The 16663-nt window shown below is 37.2% G+C and overlaps 1 protein-coding gene across 2 annotated transcripts in view; it reads right to left on the bottom strand.

Annotated features, from left to right (window-relative positions):
- Positions 1-11194, bottom strand: part of LOC107715246 (tetraspanin-18-like) — a 55259-nt gene extending 44065 nt beyond the window's left edge. Inside the window, exon 1 of one of the 2 annotated variants that reach the window (XM_016521329.1) lies at positions 10785-11194. The gene's annotated coding sequence lies outside the window, so the exon portion shown is untranslated. Of the gene's footprint in view, positions 1-10098; positions 10256-10784 lie in introns of those variants that run through there. The other variant, XM_016521330.1, reaches the window with a different exon arrangement.
- Positions 11195-16663: the final 5469 nt, after the last annotated feature.

Below are 16663 nucleotides of genomic sequence, written 5' to 3'. Positions count from 1 at the left end.
AATTTGGACATTTTCACTTTGGGGTGTACTCACTTTTGTGGCCAGTGGTTTAGACATTAATGGCTGTGTGTTGAGTTATTTTGAGGGGACAGCAAATTTACACTGTTATACAAGCTGTACACTCACTGCTTTACATTGTAGCAAAGTGTCATTTCTTCAGTGTTGTCACATGAAAAGATATAATAAAATATTTACAAAAATGTGAGGGGTGTACTCACTTCTGTGAGATACTGTAAATCATTGACTGGAAGGGTCTTGGACCATTGTCAAATTAATGAAACTTTATATGGATAAAACAGGTCAAAAAAGCTGAAACAGGATTGTCTCTTGAAACCAACAGGATACATTACATAGTCAGTTAATTCATATTTTTTGTCTGTATTTTAATTTGCAAAATAGCACATGGATTTCATATTTAAGTTGATTTCTGCTGTAGCATAACTCTGGGGGGTTCGCTGCTGCAAATGTTTATTAAATGAAAGGTAAAACATGCCGTTTACAACTGATCTTGTAGGCTGATGCTTGTTCCATATGTCTTCAATTGCCTCTGAAAGCCTCTAGCCAATTCTCGAAATTCAGTTTCTGCTCTCCAAAACAAGCGTAAACAGGGCCACACAGATTATCCGACTCATTTTGTCTCAGTTCAGATCTCTTTTTGGACTGCATTCTGCTGACTGACACTTCTCATGGACATCAATGATTTGCTTGGTAGGAAAAAGGCAGAAAAGAACAATACATCTTTCTATCCTATTCACCAAATTTCACACAATTATACAAGTTATAAAAACTATGATTAATGCAAATCTCAAACTTTTGGGACGTGGAAGAAAGTCAATGACACAAGGAAAATTAACGGTATCAAAAATGGTGCATGCAACTCATGCTACACAGAATATTTCAAATCAAAAATATTCAAATTAAAAACTTGCCCTCTGCTGTAGCTTCTAAATATGGCCTGCCAGACACATCACAGCAGGATAGTCTTTAAAATGAGGCTGAGCAGGCGTAAAAGATGACAGGATTTTCATTTTTGGGTTAACTGTGCTTTTAAATGCTTCAAATCACATTTCATAAGGTATTTTAAAAGACACTGAATCTAATACTTCAAAGGCCAGGTGAGTTATTCAGACACAATATTTAAGGGCTTATGGGACAGAACTGAAAAGGGTATTTATCATTCTATCAACTTCAAACTATAAAATAAGCTTAGATCAGTGTGGTGTGACAAAGATGAATGAGTGAATAGATGAGTGAATAATGAGATATGAGTGAACCATTTCATGCATGCTCAGTATAGTGAAATCAATCAATCAGTCAATCAATAAATGAATAAATTTAAATTAAATTTTGATGGCTGTGTTTGATCATTAGGGTCACACAAGGTTATCATAAGGTAATATGGAAAAGAACACTAGAAATAAAGTATGAGAATAAAAACGTTTTTACACTGCATATTGTATGCATTTTATAAAAATGTTTTGGCATGCAATGAAAATAAAGTTGTTGGAATGAAAATAAATGGTTTTCAGTTTAAAAAAGTTCTCACAACTAAACAAGTTGACATTTCTTCAAGACTAATGATGGATGACGCACATTTTTCCACAAAAAATTAAGCATTTAGCATAAAGCAAACAGAAATCATTTACTTTCCCAATTATTAATTACAACTCAATTCCAAATGTTAGACAAACAATGAAGCCAGTGAGTTCGATTTCTATTGTTCTAGGCTAATGGAGTTTTATTGGACTATTTTAGGTCTGTGTATTGCTGAGGGTGCATCTCATATTCTACATGTTGGCAGGCAAAGAAGTGCAGCACTGAAATATCCTTTTTTTGGTTGATTTACACCATCTCAGATGCCATGGTCTCTCAGGACCTAAGAAAAACATTACAACTTGCCAATCATAAGATTATCCCGAAAGAGCAACCAGCTGGAGACTTGCCTCAACTGCTGGGTCTGATGTTTTCAGTCTTATTGTCTCAAGCAGGTGGTTGTAATTAATTCAGCGTAATGTGGCCACTAGCTGACAAAAGAACATGTGACTAATTATTGGGACACAAGCCCAGGTTTATCATTTCCTGAAGCTCTCCTTTGACCTGCATGAGGATTTAAGTTGCCATTCATAGCCCAAAAATGCAGCACCAAATCAGAATAAGCACCTTGTAACCTTCAGTCTCGAACGATCCTGTTCTCTCCATCATCAAAAATGCAAGCTGGTACATTCAATTTATGTTAAAATAATCAGTAACATGCAAATGATGCTCACACAAAGCATTTACTACCTTTGAAGGGTGCTCAGTCTTCTCCTCCGGCAGTTTCCAAATATGAGCAGAGATTAGAAAAGGAAGAGATTAGACTTTATGGTCTATTTCATCCATTCTCCAGCCTAATCAGTGGGGAATGATATCACTGCCCTAAATATTTCCTCAGCAGCTTGAATGGAGAAACGTGTAGTTTCCTCATTAATGACCACACAATGTGACAATACACCACCTTCATGTGATCACGTTATCTCATGATTAAAGAAGGCAGTTTTCTTCATGGCCCTGCAATGAACCGAGAAGGCTGACTGACAATCGCCGTCTTGCAGAATGATGCCTGGGGCTTCACAATGCGGCCCTAAAAGCCACAAGATGACTTTAACTGTAGTGACCCAACAAATCTGTTGAAAGCCACATATGGGTAAAGAAGCCCGGCTGAAACATTTATAGCATCTCATAAAAAAATCACGAGGAGTAAAACTAAAAAGTACAGAACATGTCAACTTAACACCAGGCATATAGTGGCATCTGATGTGGCAGACTTGTAGGAGGAAGTTGTCAAATACATTACGAGGAGACTGGGGAAATGTTCTGGAGAATCGGACATGTATTGTCCCTGACATGAACTGGCATACAAATGTTTTTGTCAGTTAAGTTGTGGTTTTGTCACTTTAATTGAAAGCATTGTGGTTAGTCTAGCTGACAGGAATGTTTATTTACACACAACCGGTCACATGTTTGGACACACTTCGTTTTTGTTTTGATTTTTGGCCTGCTTTTGGCTGTTTGTCCTACGCACCTATCAGTCACCTGCAGGTGTGTGAGGGTAATTGTTGATTGAACATAATATAAATTACAAATATAATGGAAAACTGAAATTATACCTAAAGGAAATGTTCTGGATATGTTTGGCCAGATTGTGAAGGAAAAGCATCCAACAAGTCTCCAGCACGCATGTGAACCCCTTCAGTACAAATCATCCCAGTCTGCACTTCATGAAGTTAGTTAAGAAGAGAATGTCCAGAGTGTATAGAGCTGGAATCTTGTTTAACATTGTTTTGGTCAATAATTCCCACATTGCACTACCATTTAAGGGTTTGGGGCCTTTATTTTAGTTTATTTTATTCAGTAAGGATCTATTACATTTGTCAAAATCGACAGAAGTCATGCATAACGTTACAAAAGATTTCGATTCAAATAAATGCTGTTCTTTTGGGCTTTTTAGTCATCAGAGAATATTACATTTTAAAATATATTAAAATAGAAAACTGCCTTTTGTCTTTCTGTTTACTGTCTTTGAGCTGTAGTGTAGTTTTGACTATCATTCTAAAATGTGGAAAATAGTCATAAGAAATAATGACTTTGTGTGTAAAAACATTTGATTCATAATGTGTACTTGCATATAAAATGTACTTAGCAGTTCACATTGTGTGTCTGCATTACTATTTTTTCATTAAACCTGTATTGTTATCTGTTTTTACACCAGCCTAATGTATTGTGAAATTAAAGACAAAATGAATAAAAACATGAATAAATTCTAATGCAGAAACATTTCGCTTCTGCAGAAGCATATTATGCATAATGCATAAAAGTGCATAATGGAGATAAAATCTAGGGGAAAACAACACATAACCCATTTATGTCCAAATGGTTCATACTGTAATACTCATCATGTTTGTATTGAAAGGACAGCTTATCTCCGCATATTGAGAAAAAAAAACTGCTCGATTTTAGTGCTTAGCCCAAAGTATCATGCAAGTTTTGCTATTAAACCACCATCTCCATATACAGTCACATTTCAGGGAAACATTGTACCTGTAAGCTTCATTCAGCTTCAGCTATATAAATTACAGGTCATCAGTACAATGACCAGAATTCAAGCTATGATCCTAAACAGAACAGTCTTTTTAATTAATATTGTATCATAGAGCAAAGACCTTAAACACACAAACCTAATGGACTTGAGCCAGCTGTGCTCATTTCACTCTGCTGCGTGTGTGTGTTTGTGTGAATGTATTCAAAGACAGAACAACGTGTTTCTTGATCATCTCAAAACAGCACAAAACAGTAGTGAACATCTTAACACCACTGAACGCAGATAGAGACTTAAACCTACCAAACGCTTTCCACAAAGGAATGTCTGTCTGTAGAGTAATGGCTTTTGAGTTTGCTACGTGCACTTGAATGCACAGGATCGACCGCAGAACTGTTACCAAAACCAAAAACCCAGAGGAGGGGGAAACAGAGGTGGGGAGTACAGGGAAAAAGTCTGGGGAATAAACTTCTACTGGAATGAATAAGAAGAAAAGAGAAAGATCAGAAGCACACAGATATGCCTGAGTCAGGGCTAGTGAGGAGTTTAACTGTGTCAAAGGGAGAAACAGGCCTTTCCTATAGACAGTGTGAGCCCAGAGAAACAACTGTCTGTTTTCAGGCTGTGCAAATGTCATAATGAGAGCAACTCAGATCAACAGAGCTCTTTTACTCAATAGCTGAGGATACACAAGGATAACTGTGTGTGCCGCTATCATAAACAGCCCATGGTTTTTTTAGAATGGTTCTTATTTGACTGAAACCTGTAATTTACCGAAAACCTTAAATATCAACAAAATGCAGCGTTATTATGACTAAAAAATTGTATAATTCTAACGTAAAAAGAATGTGGGATACTACACGAAAAACTATTAAGTGTAAGTTCCCTTACCATATACAGTGAGAAATGGAATTACATTTAACAGGACCATACATACATGTAATTTTACTGTAACATACTGTTAAATGGTTTTGAATTACAATATTCCATATACCATAATTTATAGTAAAATCTACTTTATACATGTACTTTTGCAGTATAATGCTGATCAAATCGTGATGTCATGAATATTCGTGTGTATTTTTACGTAAAGTGTGAACTTGCATTTACTTATGTTTGCATAGACAATAAAACACACAATATTGATGTATTAACAGCATCTAAACGTACAATATTGATGTGACTACAACTAAAATGTAAATTATTTACGTATGAACAACTTTACAGACTTAAAAATGAATCCTTATGAATATTGAAATTGTGGCGTTAACATTTTGGTTATATTGTATTCAGTTGTCATATTAATGACATTATGTTTTCATTAATTATTTATTTGTAATGCAGTTTACTCATTTACTTAATATTCTGGAAAGACTCCATTTTAAAACTTTAAAATGAATAACATTTCTGTAATCGTTTAACCATTACTTATCATGTAATATTTATTTAGTTTGTCGTGGGACACAAAAGGCATTGTCCTAGTCATTCTCAGTCAGCCTTCATGGAATGGATCAGGATAATATTTTCAACAATTAACAACTTAAATTGTGCTCTGTGTCTAACACAAAATGATTGTATTCTGCCAGAGAGAACTGTGACTGCAACACATCATTATTTGGATTACTTTATTTGGTACCACTTTTGACATTTAAAAAAATAATAATAATAAATAAATAAATTATTGTCAATCAAATCAATGAAAACGTACAAAAATGTACATTTTGTACCTGTAAATGTTACATACTAATACCTATAAACAATGAGATCAGGCTGGTTTTCAGCAGTCAGTACCAATACTAGTAAAAATTTTAGGATTCTCTGTACCAATTTTGGCACATAAGCTATATATAATCTATACAATATATAGACCTAGGCACCAAAATGGCATCCCATAATCGCCTTTTTTATTTTTCACCATTTTTCTGGAAATGAGCTGTGAGTTTTTATAGTAAATTTAACCTGTTTAAATGGACACACCAGCAACATAAGGCTCTTTCCATATAAAACCTACACTTCAAAAAGTGGAGTGTGGAAAAATCTAGTATGTAAATAATACATCTAAAATCTGCATTTCATTGTGGGTAAAGATTAAATAATGACTGTGAGACCCTCAGCTGTAGGACCCAGCTTGTTATATGCATACTTTCACCTCATTTTATCCCTGGCACACTAATATTGAAGGAAATTGCCTGAATAATAGATAAGCATTACGCATAACACAAACAAGCAGTCTGTTTCCTCTTGATAAAGAGGTCCTGTTATTTACCAGGGTCAATGGACATCCCTGTCTTGAATGAACTTTGGAGCCCTCAGCTGCATCCTCTAAAGTTTCTCAAAGCCTTCTAGAACAAAAGCATCTTTGCCAGCACTGGCATAAAAAAAGATCTATGCATTCGTAATTGAAGTTCTACAGCGGCAGGTCATACTTGACTTGGCAGCACTCGGCGCCTGGTCGGGAAATGTCATGCCCCTTACCATAGCCGCATGCGAGCATCAGTGTAAATATTGCGTAAAAAATTTGAGCACGATTTAAATGTATTTGTGATATCACAAATTCCGGAAAATATGCGTTGTAGTCCAAATGAGTCATTCGTTGTAGTTTTTGAAAAGTGATTTCTCTTCAATAAATATCTCCTTTTGAAGTGGACTTTGAGCTTTGTAACTTTGCAGATCTTTTTTATGCTCAAACAGCAACATTACAGACTAACTAAAGTTGAAAAAGTGAAAAAGCATAATAGGACCCCTTTCATTTTTTGAAGATTCTAGGACCAAAGAACACATATTCTTAATGGTAATTAATCTACACAGCTCCTTTGCAAATTTAATATGTCTCAGAGGCAAAGAGGCCCCAAAACCCATTACCGGGTGAAGCGCCCCATGTCACACGCATTAGATGAGAGTCCTCCAGCAAATGGGGGGGGGGAAAGCAATTTTCTTTTCAAGGCAATAGATACTCTATCTAATTCCAGATCCTCTGCAGACTACAAACTGCCAGATCGTGTAGCTCTGATGCCTGAAACTTGGAAGAAAGTGATGACTTGACCTCCTTTTCTCCCAGGGCTTTCGCTCTGCTGTCAATAAGGGCATTTCACTGGAGGCTGGATAAGAGCTCAGGGTGGAATGAATCACCTGCACCGATTAAAGATCTGGGAACTGCAGTGGAGATCAAACCAGCCCTGATGACCAGTTCACTTGCCGCCATGTCAACTGATATTAATATTACAGCCTGTAGACAGGCCTTTTGCTCTCAACTGGGACTTCCCGCCACAAAAGCCCCTTTCGCACCAGAGGAACCTTTTCAGTTCCTAGAACTATTGGTGGAAGTACCCGGATGCTCGCGCGTTCGCACTGCAGGAACTAGGAACGATTTTAGTTCTAGGAACTCCTTTTACGGGAACTAAATTAGCTCTTACTTCAGAGTAGGGTCTAAACCCGCGCTATAGGAACTACGTAAGTGTACGTCGCATGTGGGAAAACGCCGGCATCCGCCATTTTTAAAAAGCCAGATAAACACACACGTGTTTTTCTGTCAATATGGGGTGCTGTGTGTACATTAATGAGGAAAAAAAATTAACTTAAATGATTTTAGCAAATGGCTGCAATATAACAAAGAGTGAAAAATTTAAGGGGGTCTGAATACTTTCCGTACCCACTGTACATCAAAAACACAGCTCCGATCACGGTGTCCTCCATCTTTTGTAGTTTACGTTGCTGAATGCTGTGCTTAAATTACGTTGCTGTCCGCCGGCTTACGTCACTTCTGAGTTCCTGTTGGCGGTGCGAATGCAACCAAGAAAACGGCCCGGGGGAACCTAAAGTTCCCGGGGTACTACCTGACCGGCTAGTTCCTAGAACTTAGTTCCTAGAACTATGCAGTGCGAAAGGGGCTAAAGAACCAAAGATTCATTTCCAGTAGCTCAATGCTTTAGTGACTGAATGATTCCGTGTCTGCTCAAGCAGAACAACACAGACTCCCTCTTCCATAATCATTCCACATCAGTCCACCGCTTTAGTTATTACTTAGTTTGATACACTTCAAAACAATCAATCAGTTCATTTTCATGTCTGTAAACAGAATTTTCATTGGATAATTACCAACCAAAACAAACTATAGCGACTGTTAATCCAAAAATAAATAATTGTCATGATTCATTTCTTTATCAATACATCACAAAAATGTAACAGAGTATTTAAAAAGTGGGCAAATGAGGTGTCACATTGATCTGGGGACAGAGCTTTTCCATAGGACAAAGCTTACAGATTAGACCAAGCACTATTATTTCTAGGCCTCTGATGTCCACATTTTAAGGGTTTTTCCACCTAATCTCACGGGAAAACATATCTATTTTATAAGGTGGTGATTTCATACATTACACACAGGATGTGAATCATACAAAAAAAAATTATTTTTTGGGAAAAAAGCATGGAGGTCCACCTTTAGCCCCATCCTTAAAGGGGTCATATGACGTTGCTAAAAAGAACATTATGTTGTGTATTTGGTGTAATGCAATGTGTTTATGCAGTTTAAGGTTAAAAAAACACATTATTTTCCACATAATGTACATTATTGTTGCTCCTCTATGCTCCGCCTTTCTGAAACGCGTCGATTTTTACAAAGCTTATCGTTCTGAAAAAGCGAGGTGTGCTCTGATTGGCCAGCTACCTAGTGCGTTGTGATTGGCCGAATACCTCAAGCGTGTGACGGAAATGTTACGCCCCTTACCATATTGTGATGCCTGCGGCAACCACATGTGACGACCCCGGGCTGGACTCCGCTTCGTCCACGGTGAAAGCCGATCCGGCGATCCACAGCGCGAAGTTGATGTATTTCCTCAGCGACTACAACAGTGAGCGCAAGCTAGATTCACGTGATTATTACGTTTTGAATATGGATATTTTTCTTACAAAAACGCATTGATTCGCTACAGGAGGCCTTTGTTCACCCCCCGGAGCCATGTGAGACGTTTTTTTTTATGGAAGGGTGCTTTTTATTTTACGTCTTTTGGACTGAAGCAATGCAACACCCGCTGAGTGCAACGATAGAGCTTGAAAGATCAAAGACAATTTTTAATATAACTCCGACTGGATTCGTCTGAAAGAAGAAAGTCATATACACCTAGGATGCATCGGGGGTGAGTAAAACGCAGCCTAATATACATTTTTGGGTGAACTAACCCTTTAATGAATCCCTCAGAGTCAATATCTTCACGCACAAGTGCCTGACTAATTGAAAACTGGTCTGAGTCTGCACTGACAAGTGCAGCAAACCTTTATGTCAGACTACAAAAATAAGGTCCTGAAATAGGTGGACAAATTCACCAAAACCCTCTAATGGATATAGAGTTACAGCACACATGAAGTTAGACAGTTGGAATGTAAGATTTAAGGTCTGTTTACTTCCAAATCTTTCAATAACCACTTGAGAATGTATGGCAGGGCTTTGTTTGAAATAACACCCTATGTCTCAAAGAGATACATCACAAATTCCTCAGTTTCAAGAAGAAAGGTTTTCAAGTTCTTCTCAATAACACCTGATTAGATAAGATGTGATTGCATGGCATATCTGGTTACAGTAGAGTATACCACCATATTTGATGTAGTTTGACAGACTGTGAAGATCATGTAGGCTGGAAAAAAACAATCTTCTGAAGGCATAGTAGGCTAACAATTAACATCGTACTGGTTAAGTGCATTTAAAGATTAGAAGATTTCAGAAATATTGTACAGGATACATTAACCTAACCAGGCGCTGTTTGTGTTGCTTCTGGAATATGGCCAAAGATCATATTCATACATGGTTTTAGTTTTCAGGAAAAAACCCATAATTCATGTCTATTGGTGCACCGTTTCAAAGCCTGAAGAATTTCACTCTTTGTTAACAGGAATGTCAAGGGTTAAATGATAGATAGATAGATAGATAGATAGATAGAATCATCTATTTTTTCTCTTTCACACACTGAAAACATGAACGGCGGTCTGAAAAGATGCGCGGTTTGATTGATTTAAACTGGCACTGAACTCACGCCCGTCGGCAGGACTGCCTCCATCTGCTGACCTGTGCGTCTGGGGGGACAGACTACGGTTAAGACAGGACCTCCTGGACAACACACGGACAACTCCTGCTGTCACACCCCGTGGGAAAACCGCCAGCTTGATGCCTCCTCATCCAATCCAGACTTTCCCCGGGTTTTACTCAACTAATTAGATTGAACAGAAACCGCCGGATGGTGACACGCGCCGTCATCGGTGAAATACGAGCGAGTGTAACGTAAGGAAATTGTTTGTTTGGGGGGTGAGAGAAGCGCGATGTTAGCTGAATACATAAACGACTGTTTTTAATTCCGAGTGTTTTCTACCTTCAAGCTTCTTAAAACAGTTGTTAGGCTTCGCTCAAATTAAATTTACGCGTAAAATTCCTCGCATCTCAATAAGGAATCGCTGTGATTTATCGCTACTGTCAAAACAATACGCGTTTTAAAATGCATATTGTTTTAAAAAAAACAATAAAAAAAATCCACTCAAATTTGAGTGTTTATCTGTTTAGTTCTACCCTGCATAAGTGATAACCACATATGGCAGAGTTTCAAAATGAAACACAATGTTTTTCTAGCTGATTTGAATTAAATGAATAGATAAAGAGAGCTAACCAGCCATCATAAGTTTGCATTCACGTAAACACCAGCGGAGTTTAGTTTACCGAGAATCTCACCTCAAAAGCCAAACAACACGCGTTGTTCTTCGCTGTCCTGAGTTCCAGAGATGAAACGAGGTGAAGTGTGATGGTATAAGTCTGCGTGAATGAATGCCGACTGAAAAAACGGGCGGACCTGTAGATCTGCTCCGAATCCAGAAAAACACAACGAGCTTCAAGCGTCAGCTAATAAATTCCAGAGACCCCCAAACTAACTGCTGCCCTAATCTCGCGTCCCTCTTGCGCGCTGCTGGTAGCGCAGACCAGACCCTTTCTACAGTTCAGTCTGGAGGGAGGGACACTATCTGCTACAACTTCAACGCCCAGTTTACTTCTTTCACTCTGTTCGCGTTCTGCTGCTGGTAATCAATAGATGCTATTAGAAATGATATATTAGCGGTGGTGGTACATGTATTCAGGGAATCTCTCTGACTCCTCCCAGAACACCAATTTAGCGCTTTGCTCTTTTAACTCGTGGGTGGAGATTTAATGGTCAAATTGTTTTCACTTCCCTGGCCCCCCTCAACACCACCACAGATGGCGAGTCAGATAAGAAAAGTATCACGATCCCTTTGTCTACATGCCCACAAAGGTCGTGACACTGACATTCCCTGTGGCATACATGATATCCCACCGCAATTCACATCTAGACCACAACCTCAGTCATAACTTAACCCTCTACAGCACACATGCATTAAGGGAAGCCTCAAAGGGGTAGATTAAGTATAAAGTCTATTTTGATGCCGGGTTGTACATTGTTATTGGGGGAAGCTGTTTTAAATGTTATAATTTGTTGACCAAAACCATTATTTTTTTCTATTTAATGAATTGCTTTTGGTAATTGTTGTACTGTTTAAAATGTGCTAGTTTCATGTTCCAGTGTGACAACTTGCCCCACTATGGGGTCATGTTGTCACAAAAGGTCAATGTGTGTTAAATTACCTGGATATTTTTCATGTGCACTTGAAAATAAAGGTTTCCATTCCACAAAAGGTTCTTTATAATGGAAATTGCAATGCAACATAAGTAGCGAACATTTTTTTTCTTCTTCTGTATTGTGTTGTAGCCTACATCTGAGGGTAATTGATTATCGAGAGAGAGAGAAAAAGTAGGGCAGGACTTGGTTTTTTATGGGGTGAATACTTCCATTTCATGCCGACTTTAAAGGCCTGTTCACACCAAGGATGTTAACTACTGATAACGGTGGTGGAGTTGTAATTACTATTCTAATTCTATGAGTATGGGATATCCACATCCACAGTTATAATGTTAATAACACAGAGAACCGATATTGTTGGAATCACTTTCAGAACGATTTTTTTCCAGCTGATGAACAATAAAAACATTGACATCCAATCAGCAGGCTATCCTCCAAACTTTAAAGAGCTGAAGCATTTGAAAAGGCAGACGACAAAACTGCAGCATGCTTATAATAAACAGAATTATATTGTGCATTGCTGTGTATGCTAATATACTTATCATTATAATTATCTTTATAGTTCATTCTTGGTGTGAACGGGCCTTGAAAGGTTCTTTGGGGAACCCAAAATGGGTCTTCAATGGCATTGCTGCAAAACCCCCCTTTTGGAACCTTTATTTTTAATAAACTGACTATAAAAACCTACCCTGAGAAATATTAACTTGCATAAAAAATAGTGGCAACTAGCCCTGGCCTCCACTATATGTCAATCATTGCAACAGTGAGTTGGTACACACAGAATTTCTTCAAAGAGATTGCATTTCTTAAAGTCTGTTGTTTAATTATATTGGACCTGTGACATGTGGCAGTCCATCTCTGAGACATCTGTGAGTGTGAAGAGATGCCTCTTTGTGTGTGTGTGTGCATGTGTCGTCTGCATGTTATTGAAATGTCAGCTCTCTGGTCTTGGTGTCATGATTTGAGCAGCTCGAGTAGGGAGGGGGTCTAGCATGGCTGGTGGGGGTGGGCAGTAAGGGTACTTCAGGGTCGTTTGTGCTTTCTTAAGAAAACACACTCCACATGAAGATCATCTCAACATGAAGATGAGTAAATGATGACAGAATCTTCATGCTATTCAAAACCTGTATTACTTGAGGAACACAAAAGGTTTATTTTTGAATAATATCCTGGTCACTCTTTTCAGAAACACTCTTAAAAATAAAGGTTCCAAAAGGGGGGGTTTGCATGTGATTTTTGGGTTCCCTAAAGAACCTTTCAGTGAACAGTTCTTAAAAGGAATATTTTTTGTTCTTAGTGTGAATTTTATTCACTATAAAGAACCTTTTGTGCAATGGAAAGGTCGCATGTTCTTCATGGAACCACCAAATCCAATAAAGAACCTTTATTTTTAAGAGAGAAGTAAATCAGGACTGGGGCTTGTCAAGCTCCAAAATTAGGGGGGAAAAAACACCATAAATTGAAGTGGTCCGTATGACTCATATGTCTTCTGACATATTCAATAGTGACTCCGAGATGAACGAAGCAGAAAATAGATCATTATACACTGAAAATCTTGATATCTGCAGTAGTTCTTGGATCGTTCTTGAGAGTTCATGAGAGAAGAACGAATAGAATCTTTGAGTTCGATATTTTCAGTGAATCAGTTGATCCAGTTCACAAACCAGACTGAAAGATCTGTTCACAATCATATAAGTGTCTGAAAGCTCCAACCAGTACATAATTAAACATTTCTCCTTTTGTTTTGAAAAGAAAGTCAATAGAAGTCAAAGTGAACAAACTAAGAGCAGAATCCGTATGCACTTGAAGCTGTTTATTGCATTTTATGCAAAATTATTATACACAGCTAAAAGATCCCATCTGTCGCCACCCCATGACATTGTACGCTAACAAAAAACAATGTCCAACATGCTCATGACATGACAGGAAACTAGACCCCCTGCCTAGCACACCCCCATACTCCATACTCTCTACTCACTCCAGGCAGCCTCATTCTGTCAGGGGCTATCACAGAGAGTACAAGGACAAGCGCCATGCATGCGTCATGCTTTGTTGTCCCAAACTGCCAAAATTGGATTTACAGTACAAATAGAGATTTTTTACACAACAACAAAATGTTTGCAAAGTGTTTATGAATATTTTCTTAAGGCATCTTTTCAAAGAGCTGTCGTGCCCTCTTTAGCTGGCAGTTCTACCAATGAAAGACAGAACATTTGTATGTATTTGTATGAGTCAACTTAAAAGTATGAGTCAACTTAAAAGTATGAGTCAACTTAAAACCTTTTTTATTTTGCTACTGCATGCTATTGGACTTATTGTAAACTCTTCATTGGTCCATTTTATTCCAAATAAAAGAAATTCAAGTTATTTAATCAAAATGTAAATATTCGCTCTTCCTCGGAAAGGAAGCAACAGTGAGCAAGTTCCTCTTGCAATTCTTTTTCTTTGAATTCTTGCATTTTGAAGAAGGAATAAAGTTGGAGAGGTTACAGTTGTATGGAATTTTATTCCTGAATGCTTCCAAAGCATTTGAGGAAACATGAGGTTCATTGGCATTTTTGTGCATAAAAATAGTTTAGTGAAAACTATACATAGATACATCAATAGTTCTGTTTATTTCTCTTATACACTTTTTGAAATCAATTCCTGATGGATAAAATTAAGTCCTACCTTAATTTTTTTTTCTTGCAAATACTTCACATTATGGAAGTAAAATGCAAGCAGCATTCCATTTCTGTAAGTGAGCGTATCACTAGAATTGGTTTCTAGAGTGTTAATTTTTTTTATGGGGAACAAAATATACTAAAAGGCAGCAAGAGGGAAAATGGATCAGTCTGCAACTATACAAGGAACAGCTAACAGACATCAAACATACAGATTTTCTGTTGCTTCAACATGATTATTATGAGACAATCTAAATTGTGCCTCTTACAGAATACCACTAATACTCTCAAATGGCTGTATCCTACACTCTGCTTATTAGGAGAGCTAGTTTTGCCCATCTGATTGAGATGGATGTGCCCACTGTTGATGATTGCTGCTTGAAGAGCCCTAGAAATAACTACTCTTCTTTTGGAGCTGAGTACTTATGTTTACCTGTTACTTAGCAACCGTGTTCAGAACAGCAGGGGGGGGATAAAACTGGTTTTGGAAAGATAACGATTTTTATTATTATTATTATTATTATTATTATTAATAAAAAGTATGTATTTTCTATATGATATATTGGATATTATTTGGTCACAGGCATATGTGTGTATATATGAAACAGATTTGAAGTATTGCTGCTTGGAAAATAAAGCTGCTGGTCTAGGAGAAGTTTCTTTGTGCCAGTTCCAAACTTTAATTAATAGTGAGAAGGGAAAATCTGACTCCAGACCAGCAGCTTGAGAAAATCTATACATTTGTGAAATGAGTATACTTTTTTTTTTTTTTTACTAAATTTTTATAGAAAAACAGTGTCATTTGTTGAGTAAAATATATTCATGAAATAATGATAACATTAAAAACTATTTCATCCAAAATATTTATATTTAAATGACTGTATATCAATCCACATCTACATTTAAATCAATTTAATATACAATATACAAACTTAAAACTTGCACTAAGATGACTTGGCTAAATTCAAATCCACATCTTGAACTTATAACGCTATCCACTTTATCAAATGGTTGTGAATACAGTCAGTGCTCAACATATAGTACAGCAAGTCCCAGTTCGAGATCAATTTCCGACCCTGCTCCTCTCTCCTATTGCTTACAGTCCTATCAAAAAAACAAACAAAAAAAACCCCACATCAGGTGAAACCTGCAACTTGACCTTCTGTATGGAATGCATGATTCCATATGGCAGGAAATCTATTTTAATAGAAACAAATCTCTACAGAGGTACCTACATTTCCTAGGCTAACTTTACCCTGCTGTTGCTTCATCCTCCATTTTTAACCTGTGCTTCATCAGCTTACTAGCACTGATGGATAAGTTTGATTTGACAATAAAGCTTCTAACACGTCTCATGCTATTAATTTCATCTGTTCTCACTGTCTACCAACCCACTATTTGGGTGAGTAATGGCAGTTTGAGACAAAGTGGGATTGAATGAGCCAGGCTGCATATCAGTTGGATGCAGACCGGAGCTTGCGGACACATCATAATTGACTGCGCTGGGATCTGAGAGTCCCATAGGGAACAGACAGCAGAATACCCACAGGACAATAGACTTCAGCATACTGGAACTTATGACTTATAACTACTGCCTGCTAACAGTTTGTACCATGATGAACAGATTTTCAACACAGCGAGTACAGTATCTTTTAAGCATCAAGAAGAATAAAGAGATAAGTATTGAATTGCCTTTTTGATATAATTTTTTTTTGTAGTAAATAGGGGAAGAAGAAGTTGCAGATTAATTGCAGTTCTCAAAGGGATAGTTCACCCAAAAATGAAAATTCTGTCATCTTTTCTGGAACACAAATATATATTGTGAAGATCATTTAATCCTTGTATTATATTAAAAACGTACGATAGTTATGGATGGGATCAAACTGATCCTAATTGGATTCAATATTAATGACAATTCACCAAAAATCACAATATGGGATTAAAATTTTATTTAACAATTTTTTTAAACATTAGATTTTTCATAAACGGTGAATTTTGTAAACAGTATTTTAACAAATTTTTTTATTTTTTTATTTCATTCTAACATTTTAAACTGAAGTAGTGTGAAATGAAGTTCTTGAAATTCAAACAGAAGTAGTCCCGGTGAACTGAACTTGCATGAACTAATAAAAATGTAAACCTTTAAACCAGTGTAAGTTCCTTTGGATCAGCATTTGCCAAATACATAAATGTAAATACCTTCAGAGGGAAACTGAGAAACTTACATAACAAAATGCATCAAAAATGTTTTTATTTCAGGTCTGTGCACCTTCTTTTACCAAAGAAACATACAGGTC

The sequence above is a fragment of the Sinocyclocheilus rhinocerous genome, unplaced genomic scaffold, assembly GCF_001515625.1.
Source record: "Sinocyclocheilus rhinocerous isolate Xijiao unplaced genomic scaffold, SAMN03320098_v1.1 scaffold659, whole genome shotgun sequence".
NCBI classification, from domain to species: domain Eukaryota; kingdom Metazoa; phylum Chordata; class Actinopteri; order Cypriniformes; family Cyprinidae; genus Sinocyclocheilus; species Sinocyclocheilus rhinocerous.
The sequence above is the reverse complement of the archived record's forward strand: the minus strand, read 5'-3'. Positions and strand labels throughout refer to the sequence as shown.